The sequence below is a fragment of the Rutidosis leptorrhynchoides genome, chromosome 11 (genome assembly GCF_046630445.1).
Source record: "Rutidosis leptorrhynchoides isolate AG116_Rl617_1_P2 chromosome 11, CSIRO_AGI_Rlap_v1, whole genome shotgun sequence".
In the NCBI taxonomy this organism is placed as follows: Eukaryota; Viridiplantae; Streptophyta; class Magnoliopsida; order Asterales; family Asteraceae; genus Rutidosis; species Rutidosis leptorrhynchoides.
Window position 1 is genome coordinate 338,753,099 of NC_092343.1, and position 14,014 is coordinate 338,767,112.

The window sequence follows — 14,014 nt, forward strand, 5'->3', positions numbered from 1 at the left end:
TCTTTTGCCTTTTTAAATTCAGTTGGGGTAATTTCTATAACATCATCGGAATTCTCGTCGGAATCCGATTCATCGGAGAATTGGTAATCCTCCCAATATTTTGCTTCCTTGGCGGAAACACCATTGACCATAATTAACCTTGGTCGGTTGGTTGAGGATTTTCTTTTACTTAACCGTTTTATTATTTCCCCCACCGGTTCTATTTCTTCATCCGGTTCCGATTCTTCTTCCGGTTCCGATTCTTCTTCCGGTTCCGACTCTTCTTCCGGTTCCTCTTCGGGAACTTGTGAATCAGTCCACAAATCATTCCAATTTACATTTGACTCTTCATTATTATTAGGTGAGTCAATGGGACTTGTTCTAGAGGTAGACATCTATCACATAATATCAAACACGTTAAGAGATTAATATATCACATAATATTCATATGTTAAAAATATATAGTTTCCAACAAAAATGTTAAGCAATCATTTTTAAAGAAAACACGGTCGAAGTCCAGACTCACTAATGCATCCTAACAAACTCGATAAGACACACTAATGCAAATTTTCTGGTTCTCTAAGACCAACGCTCGGATACCAACTGAAATGTCCCGTTCTTATTGATTAAAAACGTTCCATATTAATTGATTTCGTTGCGAGGTTTTGACCTCTATATGAGACGTTTTTCAAAGACTGCATTCATTTTTAAACAAACCATAACCTTTATTTCATCAATAAAGGTTTAAAAAGCTTTACGTAGATTATCAAATAATGATAATCTAAAATATCCTGTTTACACACGACCATTACATAATGGTTTACAATACAAATATGTTACAACAAAATAAGTTTCTTGAATGCAGTTTTTACACAATATCATACAAGCATGGACTCCAAATCTTGTCCTTATTTAAGTATGCGACAGCGGAAGCTCTTAATAATCACCTGAGAATAAACATGCTTTAAACGTCAACAAAAATGTTGGTGAGTTATAGGTTTAACCTATATATATCAAATCGTAACAATAGACCACAAGATTTCATATTTCAATACACATCCCATACATAGAGATAAAAATCATTCATATGGTGAACACCTGGTAACCGACAATAACAAGATGCATATATAAGAATATCCCCATCATTCCGGGACACCCTTCGGATATGATATAAATTTCGAAGTACTAAAGCATCCGGTACTTTGGATGGGGTTTGTTAGGCCCAATAGATCTATCTTTAGGATTCGCGTCAATTAGGGTGTCTGTTCCCTAATTCTTAGATTACCAGACTTAATAAAAAGGGGCATATTCGATTTCGATAATTCAACCATAGAATGTAGTTTCACGTACTTGTGTCTATTTTGTAAATCATTTATAAAACCTGCATATATTCTCATCCCAAAAATATTAGATTTTAAAAGTGGGACTATAACTCACTTTCACAGATTTTTACTTCGTCGGGAAGTAAAACTTGGCCACTGGTTGATTCACGAACCTATAACAATATATACATATATATCAAAGTATGTTCAAAATATATTTACAACACTTTTAATATATTTTGATGTTTTAAGTTTATTAAGTCAGCTGTCCTCGTTAGTAACCTACAACTAGTTGTCCACAGTTAGATGTACAGAAATAAATCGATAAATATTATCTTGAATCAATCCACGACCCAGTGTATACGTATCTCAGTATTGATCACAACTCAAACTATATATATTTTGGAATCAACCTCAACCCTGTATAGCTAACTCCAACATTCACATATAGAGTGTCTATGGTTGTTCCGAAATATATATAGATGTGTCGACATGATAGGTCGAAACATTGTATACGTGTCTATGGTATCTCAAGATTACATAATATATAATACAAGTTGATTAAGTTATGGTTGGAATAGATTTGTTACCAATTTTCACGTAGCTAAAATGAGAAAAATTATCCAATCTTGTTTTACCCATAACTTCTTCATTTTAAATCCGTTTTGAGTGAATCAAATTGCTATGGTTTCATATTGAACTCTATTTTATGAATCTAAACAAAAAAAGTATAGGTTTCTAGTCGGAAAAATAAGTTACAAGTCGTTTTTGTAAAGGTAGTCATTTCAGTCGAAAGAACGACGTCTAGATGACCATTTTAGAAAACATACTTCCACTTTGAGTTTAACCATAATTTTTTGGATATAGTTTCATGTTCATAATAAAAATCATTTTCTCAGAATAACAACTTTTAAATCAAGGTTTATCATAGTTTTTAATTAACTAACCCAAAACAGCCCGCGGTGTTACTACGACGGCGTAAATCCGGTTTTACGGTGTTTTTCGTGTTTCCAGGTTTTAAATCATTAAGTTAGCATATCATATAGATATAGAACATGTGTTTAGTTGATTTTAAAAGTCAAGTTAGAAGGATTAACTTTTGTTTGCGAACAAGTTTAGAATTAACTAAACTATGTTCTAGTGATTACAAGTTTAAACCTTCGAATAAGATAGCTTTATATGTATGAATCGAATGATGTTATGAACATCATTACTACCTTAAGTTCCTTGGATGAACCTACTGGAAAAGAGAAAAAATGGATCTAGCTTCAATGGATCCTTGGATGGCTCAAAGTTCTTGAAGCAAAATCATGACACGAAAACAAGTTCAAGTAAGATCATCACTTGAAATAAGATTGTTATAGTTATAGAAATTGAACCAAAGTTTGAATATGATTATTACCTTGTATTAGAATGATAACCTACTGTAAGAAACAAAGATTTCTTGAGGTTGGATGATCACCTTACAAGATTGGAAGTGAGCTAGCAAACTTGAAAGTATTCTTGATTTTATGAAACTAGAACTTTTGGAATTTATGAAGAACACTTAGAACTTGAAGATAGAACTTGAGAGAGTTCAATTAGATGAAGAAAATTGAAGAATGAAAGTGTTTGTAGGTGTTTTTGGTCGTTGGTGTATGGATTAGATATAAAGGATATGTAATTTTGTTTTCATGTAAATAAGTCATGAATGATTACTCATATTTTTGTAATTTTATGAGATATTTCATGCTAGTTGCCAAATGATGGTTCCCACATGTGTTAGGTGACTCACATGGGCTGCTAAGAGCTGATCATTGGAGTGTATATACCAATAGTACATACATCTAAAAGCTGTGTATTGTACAAGTACGAATACGGGTGCATACGAGTAGAATTGTTGATGAAACTGAACGAGAATGTAATTGTAAGCATTTTTGTTAAGTAGAAGTATTTTGATAAGTGTATTGAAGTCTTTCAAAAGTGTATAAATACATATTAAAACACTACATGTATATACATTTTAACTGAGTCGTTAAGTCATCGTTAGTCGTTACATGTAAGTGTTGTTTTGAAACCTTTAGGTTAACGATCTTGTTAAATGTTGTTAACCCAATGTTTATAATAACAAAAGAGATTTTAAATTATTATATTATCATGATATTATGATGTACGAATATCTCTTAATATGATATATATACATTAAATGTCGTTACAACGATAAACGTTACATATATGTCTCGTTTCAAAATCATTAAGTTAGTAGTCTTGTTTTTACATATGTAGTTCATTGTTAATATAATTAATGATATGTTTACTTATCATAATATCATGTTAACTATATATATAACCATATATATGTCATCATATAGTTTTTTTACAAGTTTTAACGTTCGTGAATCACCGGTCAACTTGGGTGGTCAATTGTCTATATGAAACATATTTCAATTAATCAAGTCTTAACAAGTTTGATTGCTTAACATGTTGGAAACATTTAATCATGTAAACATCAATCTCAATTAATATATATAAACATGGAAAAGTTCGGGTCACTACATTAAAGGCTGAATTTAAAAATTTATTTCCTATTTTTGCTTTTGTTATAATAAGAAGGGAGAAGGGAGAAGGGAGAAGGGAGAAGGGAGAAGGGAGAAGGGAGAAGGGAGATTAGTTAATTATTAATTAAATTAATTAAATTAAATACGGATTATATGAAAAGCTAAAAGGTTTTAAATAATTTTAAATGACTTATTCTATTTTATCTTTTCCGTAAAATACATATTTTATTTCATTCTATATAAATGAATGAATGTCTCCCAAACGAACACTTCACAATATGTTTTTCCTCTTCTCACCTCTCCTCAACTCCAACATCATATTCATCGCATCTTCCAGATTTGTCTAAATATTTCATTATAAATTTGGTGCTAGTTAAACAAATACTCTCATTTTCATTTGTTTTTTACCCTTATAAACTTCCTTGAATATATTTATATGAATAATATTACGTCTTAGATCTAAAAAAAACATCATGTCAAACTAGATCTAAAATCTCATAACCTATACTTTATTTCTTCCATACGGAGTGGGGACGTTAAACCCAAACCTAGGTCACCCACCACCATCCTATGTCGCTCTTACAATCCTTTTTTGGCGAAATAGAAATAGAAATCGAAGGTTTGGTTTTCTTGTAAATCGAGGGATACTAATTAATGTTTCTGGGTTTGTATGGTATATTTTCCATAAATTTGCACTTTTCAAACAAATTTTGATATTACTTACTGCTTGCATACCATGGAACGATACCCGCTGAAACAAGTTCTGGGGACTCTTTACGCAATTTACGGCAAAACAAGGTATTATTGAGAATTTGTTTCTAAATAATTTTGATATTTATTTATTTTACATTTTTTTTTAATGAAAAATTTAGATTATTTCTTTTTTGTTTTAAACCCGTTCCTAAAAGTATCCCGCCATACCGCATTTCCTTTCCTGCTTGATCAAACTCATCACTCAATTTTCAATCAATTTCAGAAATGTCGACCGTGTCTGAACTCACATCAACTGCAATTATTACTCAGTTTTACATGAACAAACCTTCATCGCTGTAAGTTTTTCGCAATTTGTTTATCGTTTACATCAGTAAAACTGATTTTCTAATACTGTTCGTGGATTACGTTTATTTTCATCGTAATTGTAATCAATATATGTTTAGATTTAAATGCTTTAATTCTGATTTTGTTGTTATTGTTACTTGTAGTTATTTACCTTCATCGTTATCGTAATTTATTTGCGTTTTTTTGCATCGAATTGTTATAATGCATTTCTGTTCTTATTTCATTTGCATTTAGAATTTGACCTATATTGCTACTGTGAACCTATCAAATTTTGTGTTAGTAAATTGTTTTGAACTTGTTGTGGCAATAAAAAATAGATTTGTGTAGCTGTAACTTAAAACTGATCTGTTATATAAATTGATTTCTGATTATCAGAACTGTGTAGATGTAGCTTGTAATTGTGTTGTCTTTTGAACCAGGTTTGTAAGTGTAGAATGAAATTTGATTTTCTGATCTTTTGAAATGTTGATATTTTGATACTTTGATCTTTTGATATGGTAAAATTTATAAATTCTGATTTTAATAGTTGCATGTTTTTGATATTTTGATATTTTGATATAGCATGTAACTGAGCTGTCTTGTTAACCAGGTTTGTGTAAGTGTAGCCTAAAACTGATTTTTAATGTTATTACAATTTTCTGAGTATCATAATCAGATATATTCTGATCTTTTGTTATGTTGGATTCATAATCAGTATTTGTTGAAGTAATTGTGCAGCCTATCTGATTGACTTTGGTGATGATATTTTGTTATTTATGACAGGTTCAAAGTTTCATCAAAAAAGAACTTTGTTCAATTTGGTGAACAACGAAAGTTTGTTGTGCTGTAAGCTGGTTTAAGACTTCCACCTAGTTCAAAAGGCTATCTAATAGTTGAAGATGGCGGCAAAGATGATAAGAAGGTGGAACCTGCTACTACTGAATTGAAGAAGAATGTTTATCAATTGATCTTTATTGACACTTTGGTTAGTTGTCCTTTTTTTCCCGATTGCTTTATGTTTTGTACGTGATTCTATTATACCTTTTTTCTATTTTCTACTATATTTTATACAAGCTTTTGGTGTAAATTTTTAGGACACATTCAAAGTGGGCCTAAAAGAGGTGTATTCGTCGTTACTTGGGAAATTAGTAGAAAAAGTTGCACAATTGATTTTCGGTGTTGCTATGATGCGTTTGAGCAGCGAACCAAAGTATGAGACATTGTATTCTCAGCTGTCTTCTAGTGGTGTGAAACCTGCTATTGCATTGGTGATGTCTATTACTCTTCTTTACTTGTTTGGAAAGATCAAGAAGAAGACACCTACAAATAAAAAGTAAATAGAGCAGTATGTTTTGTTGTGGCTAAGCTTGGATGATTGTAACTACACATTTAGTTTTAACACGATTTATATGAAAAGAATAAAAAGCAACAAAGAGCCAAAGTATTAGGCATGGATTGTGCGATGTATTTCTTTGTTTTTACTCTAAGATTTGTGGCAACTTCTTTTAGTTTTAACTGTTGTGATAGCTGGTTTTCTTTTATTAATTGTGTTTAGTGTGATTATTGTGGTGAAAATGAAAAAGAACAAAAAGCTGTCTGATTTTGTTTGTTTTATCTGGTTTATGTTTTTCTTCATACAAGACAAGTAATTCATGTAGAAACAGTATTGGATTCTGTATACAGTCGTGTTTAACCTTTGCATTTGACTCACTCTTAACAAAAGCTTGTAAAGCTGTACATGTTTGGAGAAGTTGCACTGTTGATGCATTCATTACTAACTGTGGTTGCAACCCGTTTATTACCAGTCGTTTAAAAATTGATATCAAACTGACGAGAAGGGTGCCAAATAGTGTTGATGTGGTTGCAGATCATGATTCCGAGTTGGGAATACTGCCTTTTTTTATTTATTATCGACGTTTATGACTTGTATCTGGAATTCCACTTCCTTTGTTAATGTTAAGGGTTAAAACCCGTTGGTATTTTGAAAACATGAGTATACTTTGCAGGGGGTGTAAAATGAATGGTGGCTAGGCTTGTGCAGGTAAGGTTGGGGCTGACCTTGGCAGTAATCCAGTCCCTTTATTAATGTCGAGATACGCTAATGTTAAGTATTTGGCAAGGTAAAGTGCTTACACCTGTTGTTATTTTGAAAACTTGGGTATACTCTTGCAGGGGGTGTAAAATGAATGGGCAGGTAAGGTTGTGGCCGACCCTGACTGCAGCTTACTTCTTTGTATCTGAGTTTTATTTATTTTGTTTTTAATCAATGAATGAATCCATTATTTTCCCTTATGTTTTATTTACAAATCTAGTTCTTCATGTAATTATTGGTGGTTACCAAAATGTTTTTCTGCTGCTTTAGTATTGGCCATGCCACCGTTTGATTGTAATGGAATACCATACGATACTACAGTAGTATCTATTTTGGCAACCTACAAATTGAAAGTTGAGTTTCTAATCTTACCTTGTTTAACAGGTGCATTTCAAACGATCGTGCTGGTGATACTGTGGAGCCAGAAATGCCAGATCGTTAGTCTCTTGAATCAAACATCAAGTCAACAATGCACCTTTTTGTCAAAATTTATTGCGGGGATTGCAGTGGATTTTTGGAATGAATTCGACAGGTAATCATAATTCATAATCGTTCATTCAACACACATAGGTGGGGGGAGGGTTACTGGTTAAACGTGTCTGGCCATTATTATTATTAACATCACACCATACTCCTATTTATGCTAACCACAGAATTCCCCTGCTTAATTCGTAGCCTCCACGTGTCTTGTGGTCCTTCCTTTGTGGGCTTTCCAAACAATTGGTTTGTTGGGTCTGCAGATCAAAACAGGTATTTTTATTATACCTGTCAAGCTGTTGACTTTAAGGGTGGTAATTGGTAAAGCATTTGATGTTGGTCATAGTTCACAAAAAGGTCAAAGTTTAGGGACTGTAACTGTAATCTGGTACAAACCACAGGGACTGTCCTTATAAAGCATATAATAATGATAAATATTGGTCAAAAACTTTTAAAGGCATTGAGTTTGAATATGTGGTGCCTTTTTGAGTTACTAGCCGAGTTCCTATTTATTATAATAGAATGAAAGCAACAAGAGAATGCTTAGCTGAGAAGGGTAGTCTGTCACATGCCTGAATAATTAAGACTCAAGTTGCAATTCATCACATCTCACTTTGTGGGTCCTTGGGGTTGATTAAAGCTAAACTATATTTTTACATAATCTGTAGGTATTTTGAATAGATAAAGCTTACCACATGAGTTGCGAGTGTTACTATTGTATGTGATCAAAAGATACACATTTGGTGCTTCCCAGCCTTGACAAATGTCACGGGTAAGTCAATCTTATGTAAAGCATTTGTTTATTTGTGGTTATATGTTAGCCTTCGCAACTTTATTCTTTGTGCTTTTTTATTTTCTCTGAACAATATTATAACTATAGTATAATAGGCTATACCCAAAATGGTGCAAACACCCTTTAAAATACAGTCTTGATAAGGTAACATTCGGACGTATAACATTTTTGATGTTGAAACTCCCCTGATTCTTTCATTTATTAAGTACATCTATCTCCAACAAAATGTTTTGCACTCGCCATCACAATGTTCCTGAAAAACATTCATCATTAAATTGTCTTATTGGTTGTCATTATTGATTTCTGGTGTGACTATAAGAATGGTAACAATACATTGTTTACCTTCAGGAGGTAGCCGCTGCAAGCATGTTATTAGTAAAGTCATCTCTTTAACAAATTGGGCATCTTTACTATAGAAACAGGCAATCACGTGGCCACTCTTATGTAAACAAATAACCCAGATAGGCAAATATGTTGGAAAAATAGACCATAATTTAAGTTTCATTAGTGAATTGAATAAAAATCCAATTGGGGTAGCTAATTTTGACCAATCAAGGATGGAAAGGATGATGTTTGTATTGGTCAAAGAGTAGTCAAATAGTAGTCATCATGGGATGCAGGAGTATGCATCTGAATATATTTGATAGTGATTGTTAACAATCAGGTGTTGTTACTATTGAGGGTTTAGTCAATTAGTAGTCATCATGTTGTTGCCTTAGTTTTGTAGTCATTGACGATTGCTCTATATGAAATAATATAAAAGTACTGTATGTATATGTTACTTATATGTAAGTAATAGGTTTGTCTATGTAGTTTAGTTTTTGATTTGAACTTCCTGCATAATTTTCTGTGATGTTATTGAGTTTATGGTTGATGAATTTATTGTCATTTATGATTTTGTTATCATTGTTGGGTATACATATTACAATATATATATTTGTTATGTGAGGTTTAAAATTCCTACCAATAGCTTTTAACGTGTGCAGACTAACTAGGTATGCATTTGTTTTTAAACATCATATATCCATGATACTACAATGATAGTATAATTAAACCTAGAATTTGCAAATGATATCTACTCTTTGGTACTGATTTTGGGTAGGTCTTGTGGCACATTGTTACTCCTTATTGTCAAGTAATGGATCTAGATTGACACTTTGTTTACAACTGCAATTCTGGATGGAAAGAGTTATAATGGTTGACTTTTAATGAGTCAAGATTCAAAATACAATGTTTCGATTCAAACCTACTTAATGATGTCTGTTTTTATTTATTATGTTTGTAGGGTACAGAGAGTGAAGAAATTGCTGCAGCTTCAAAACAGGAAGATGATGTTAGCTTCTACCAAACAGCCAATGCTGATGTGGCAAAGCTTTTCCATATATGGATCCACAAGTAACACGTCCAGCTTTCCTCTTACTAAACAAGGAAGACGAAAAAGTTTGCCACTTTTTGTCAAAATTTCTGCGGACTGGATTTTTGACAGGTAATCATAATTCATCATCGTTCATTCAACACACATAGGTGGGGGAGGGTTATTGTTTAAACGTGTCTGGTCAAAACAGGTATTTTTTTTATACCTGTCAAGTTGTTGACTTTAAGGATGGTAATCGGTAACGTATTTGATGTTGGTCAAAGTTCACAAGGTCAAAGTTTAGGGACTGTACCTGTAATCTGGTACAAAACACAGTGACTGTCCTTGTAATTTTGTCTTCAGAAAAAGGTAAATTTTGGTATATGGTGTAAAATGAATGGTGGCTGGGCTTGGGCAGGTAAAGTTGGGGCCGACCCTGGTTGAACAAATACGGCAGTAATCTACTTCCTTTATTAAAGTCGATACACACTAATGTTAAGTATTTGGCAAGTTAAAGTGCTTACACCCGTTGGTATTTTGAAAACTTGGGTATACTCTTGCAGGGGGTGTAAAATGAATGGGCAGGTAAGGTTGTGGCCGACCCTGGTGCAGCTTTCTTCTTTGTATTTGAGTTTTCTTATTTTGCTTATAATCAATAAATGAATCCATTATTTTCCCTTCGGTTTTGTTTTAATTTCTAATTGTATTCTAATTCTAGTTCTAATTATTGGTGGTTACCAAAATGTTATTCTGCTGCTTCAGTTTTGGCCATGTCACTGATTTATTGTAATGGAATACCATATGATACTACAGTAGTATCTATTTTGGCAACCTATATAAATTAAAAGTTGAGTTTCTAATCTTACCTTGTTTGACAGGTGCATTTCAAACGATCGTGCTGGTGATACTGTGGAGCCAAAAATGCCAGATCGTTGGTGTTTTGAATCAAACATTAAGTCAACAATGCACCTTTTTGTCAAAACAGGTATTCTTTTTTTTTTATTTTTTTTTGTATTACCTGTCAAGTTGTTGACTTTGAGGGTGGTAATTGGTAAAGCATTTGATGTTGGTCAAAGTTCACAAAATGGTTAAAGTTTAGGGATTGTAACTGTAATCTGGTACAAACCACAGGAACTGTCCTTGTAATTTTGTCTTCCAAAGAGGTAAAGTTTGGTATAAATAATATTTACGAAAGGAGTTTTTTTTATCAGTTTGTGATTCTATCTTCTCTTTTTGGTTTAAAGATAATAATTAAGACCAACGAAATTGTATATATGCATTCTTTCGGTTACAAGCTTTCAAGTGTTCTGTTGTGCATCCCACTTTTTGGAGATATTGTGCACTTGCTTGGCTCCTTTAACATACATCCTTATAGAGTTATAGTTGAAAAGAACAAGATAAAAGCATATAATAATAATGATAAATATTTTCCAAAAACTCGTAAAGGCATTGAGTTTGACTATTTGGTGCCTCTTTGAGTTACTAGCTGAGTTCCTGGAGAGGGTCCATTTGGTTAATCGATCCTTTGAAGCCTTTTTAACTAGTGACTAAATATCAGATTTTAAATTATCTTAATCTTTTTTTTTTTATGACAGCCGCATCCATTTTTGTCAAAATTTATTGTGGGGATTGGACTGGATTCTTGGAATGAATTCGACAGGTAATTATAATTCATCATCGTTCATTCAACACAAATGGGTTGGGAGGGTTACTGGTTAAACGCAAAATGATTGAAATAACAGATTATGTTATACTCCTATTTATGCGAACAACAGAATTCCCCTGCTCAATACGCAGCTGCAGAACAAAGAATTTTCATTGAAAATTCAACTGGAGTATCCTCTCCAGCATGATCAATTTGATCACCATTAATTAATCAAAACCATCATTTCCAAATCTTGGGGGTTTGTTACAATTTTTCCATATCAAGTAGTATCCACATACCCCATTACATTACAGTTTTATATTGTTATGCTTACATAATAAATGGTAATGTCTTCTAGTCATCCTTAATTGCAGTCATACCCGCAAGGTGGATTCCTATAGATTCAAATCTGTCTCAAATTATTAAGACTTGGATTGGATTGGAATCAATATATGGAAGTGCGATCATCATCGATATAAAGGTGATGTTTAAAAAAAACTGTAAAAAAGTTGTGCAATGGGAGATGGTACTTTTGCAGGTGCTTTTTATGATGACAGTATCACTTTCCTTTCAAAAGTAGGAACATTTGATGTAGATGTACACATAATCTAATATGCTATAAATGTAGAGGTGCAGTTGCCTATAAATCGGTCGATTTGGGCTTTTTATTTAGGTTGGGTGTTCTTAATAACAGTCAAACATGTTACATTTTATAAGTCTAATTTTATGAATGAGTTAGTTAATACATTGAATACAGCCATCTTTCGTTATTAAAGATTCTAACCATGTTAACTGAATTGACACATTGTTGGTTGTGTTTGTATACCAGATAATTTGGATGCGGATGTATCTCTTGTAAAAGTTGTTGATGTCGATACAAAGGACTCAGAAACGAAAGGGTTTCAGATAATCCATAAATTGGTCAACATATTTGAAAAGACTCAAATAAATTCCTTCGGAACACCTTGTAAGAAACTTATATCTTCTTATTAGATTACTTTCATTCATCGGGTTAACTATCACTTACGATAATACTTGTAGGAAACAAAAAGTCATACCTTCGACACATTGCTTAAGTAAAAGTTCGGCTGAGTTTTATGTTGTTTCCAGTTTGGGTGAGCATTAGTACCCGAATTCCCGATACCGTATTCGTACCGTACCGGGACCGTACCGAACTGGTACCGTACCACTACAATCGGTACGGTATTCGGTACTTGAATAATTACTATTTTTTAATGCGGTACTTTCGGTACGGTAACGGTATTTTCCCGTTTTAGTACTAGAACCGGTGTAGAAATAGTGTACCCTGTATATTATATGAATCCTTTTATATAAGGCCACAATCAAGTGTTATATTTAACGGTTGTTCATATAAGCTAGAAATTACGTATAGTAAATCAGAATCTAGTAAAGAGCTAGAAGTTTGGAATAATTATAGTAAAAGATATTAATAATCATATTATTAAACCTTATTCTCATTTATAATTTATAAATATAATAATTAATATTGGCTGTAGTTAAAAAGCTTAATTAAAGTTGCATAGCCAAGGATGTCAACTCGAACTGTGATGTACTGCATAATCTTTATATCTTTTGTGGATTTTGAGTCTTGAAATTTTTTGTAGTTTGCTATTTGAAATATTTGTAGTTTTTGAGTTCAACGCAAATACTGAAACTTTCTTACTGTATTTCTTTGTGCTTTGAATTTTGAATGATCTATAGTTTTCTTTTCTCCTTAAACAAATCACATTTTACAGGTGTTATGAAATCTATTGTATATATGTATCATCTATTTCATCATCAAATAGTATTTATCTTTAGAGTCTATTCATCATATTTATGGTACTAATTTTCCTATCTTAGACATAACCACATCTATACCTTTATAGTTCCTCTTCAAAGTAGTGTCTCTAGGAGAGTTGTTAGACAACATCTAGTATGCAAGACGGATGCCTATTAAACACCTCACCAACTTGTGAATCCTTAGATTAATTAACATAACTTTTATATTTTTTTTATGTATTTCGGTACCAAACGTGTATAGTACCTATTTTTACCGTACCGATACCGGAACCGAACCGAATATGTCGGTACAGTATTTGGTACTCATGTTAGAGGAAAAAAAGATGTAACCGATTCCTTGAGTATATCGGTACGGTATTTGAAGCAGTTTTACATATTAAGAAGTAACTGATTCCTTGGCGGTGATGTCGTAGTCGCCCGAAACAGACCGGAAAAGCTTGAAAATAGGCCGGAGACAAAAACCAAGTCTTGCCGGGGCGTTTGAATGGTTAGTTTACGGTGAAAGTTGGTGTATTATGTTCGTACAAGCCAAATTGCAAATTATGGACATGGTGGTGAGTTTGAGTAAAAAAAAATAAAAAAAAAAATTAAAACTTGATAGATGTCCGTTTTTATGATGCATGCAACTTATTTGATGATTGTTAGAGCACTTCCAATGGAGTAGTTCCTCCATGCTTAGTCCTGGATGCCACATCAGCCTCACATCATCACTTTCTCACAAAGACTAACATGAGGACTAAATACTCCCAACAGTGACACTCCTTCCTCAAATAAATTAAACTTACTAAATTAATTAATTATTGTATGGTACAATTTTTAAACACAATGTACAAGTCCTCTCTTCCTCTCTCTTCCGTCCACAAATATGACTAGAAAGCACGAAGTAGAACACGAAATGCAGGGCGGCCCCCTGGGCGGATGCCTGGGCTAGCTGCTGCCAAGGGCGCCCACCTGGGCGGTGGCCTGGGCGGCCT

At 33.0% G+C, this 14,014-nt stretch overlaps 1 long non-coding RNA gene across 1 annotated transcript; it reads left to right on the top strand.

Moving 5' to 3' along the window:
* Window positions 1–4,283: 4,283 nt before the first annotated feature.
* Window positions 4,284–6,402, top strand: LOC139877803 (uncharacterized). The gene is made up of 4 exons (XR_011768781.1): window positions 4,284–4,636; window positions 4,815–4,887; window positions 5,660–5,861; window positions 5,971–6,402. It is a non-coding gene; the product is annotated as an uncharacterized lncRNA (long non-coding RNA).
* The last annotated feature ends 7,612 nt before the right edge of the window (window positions 6,403–14,014 follow it).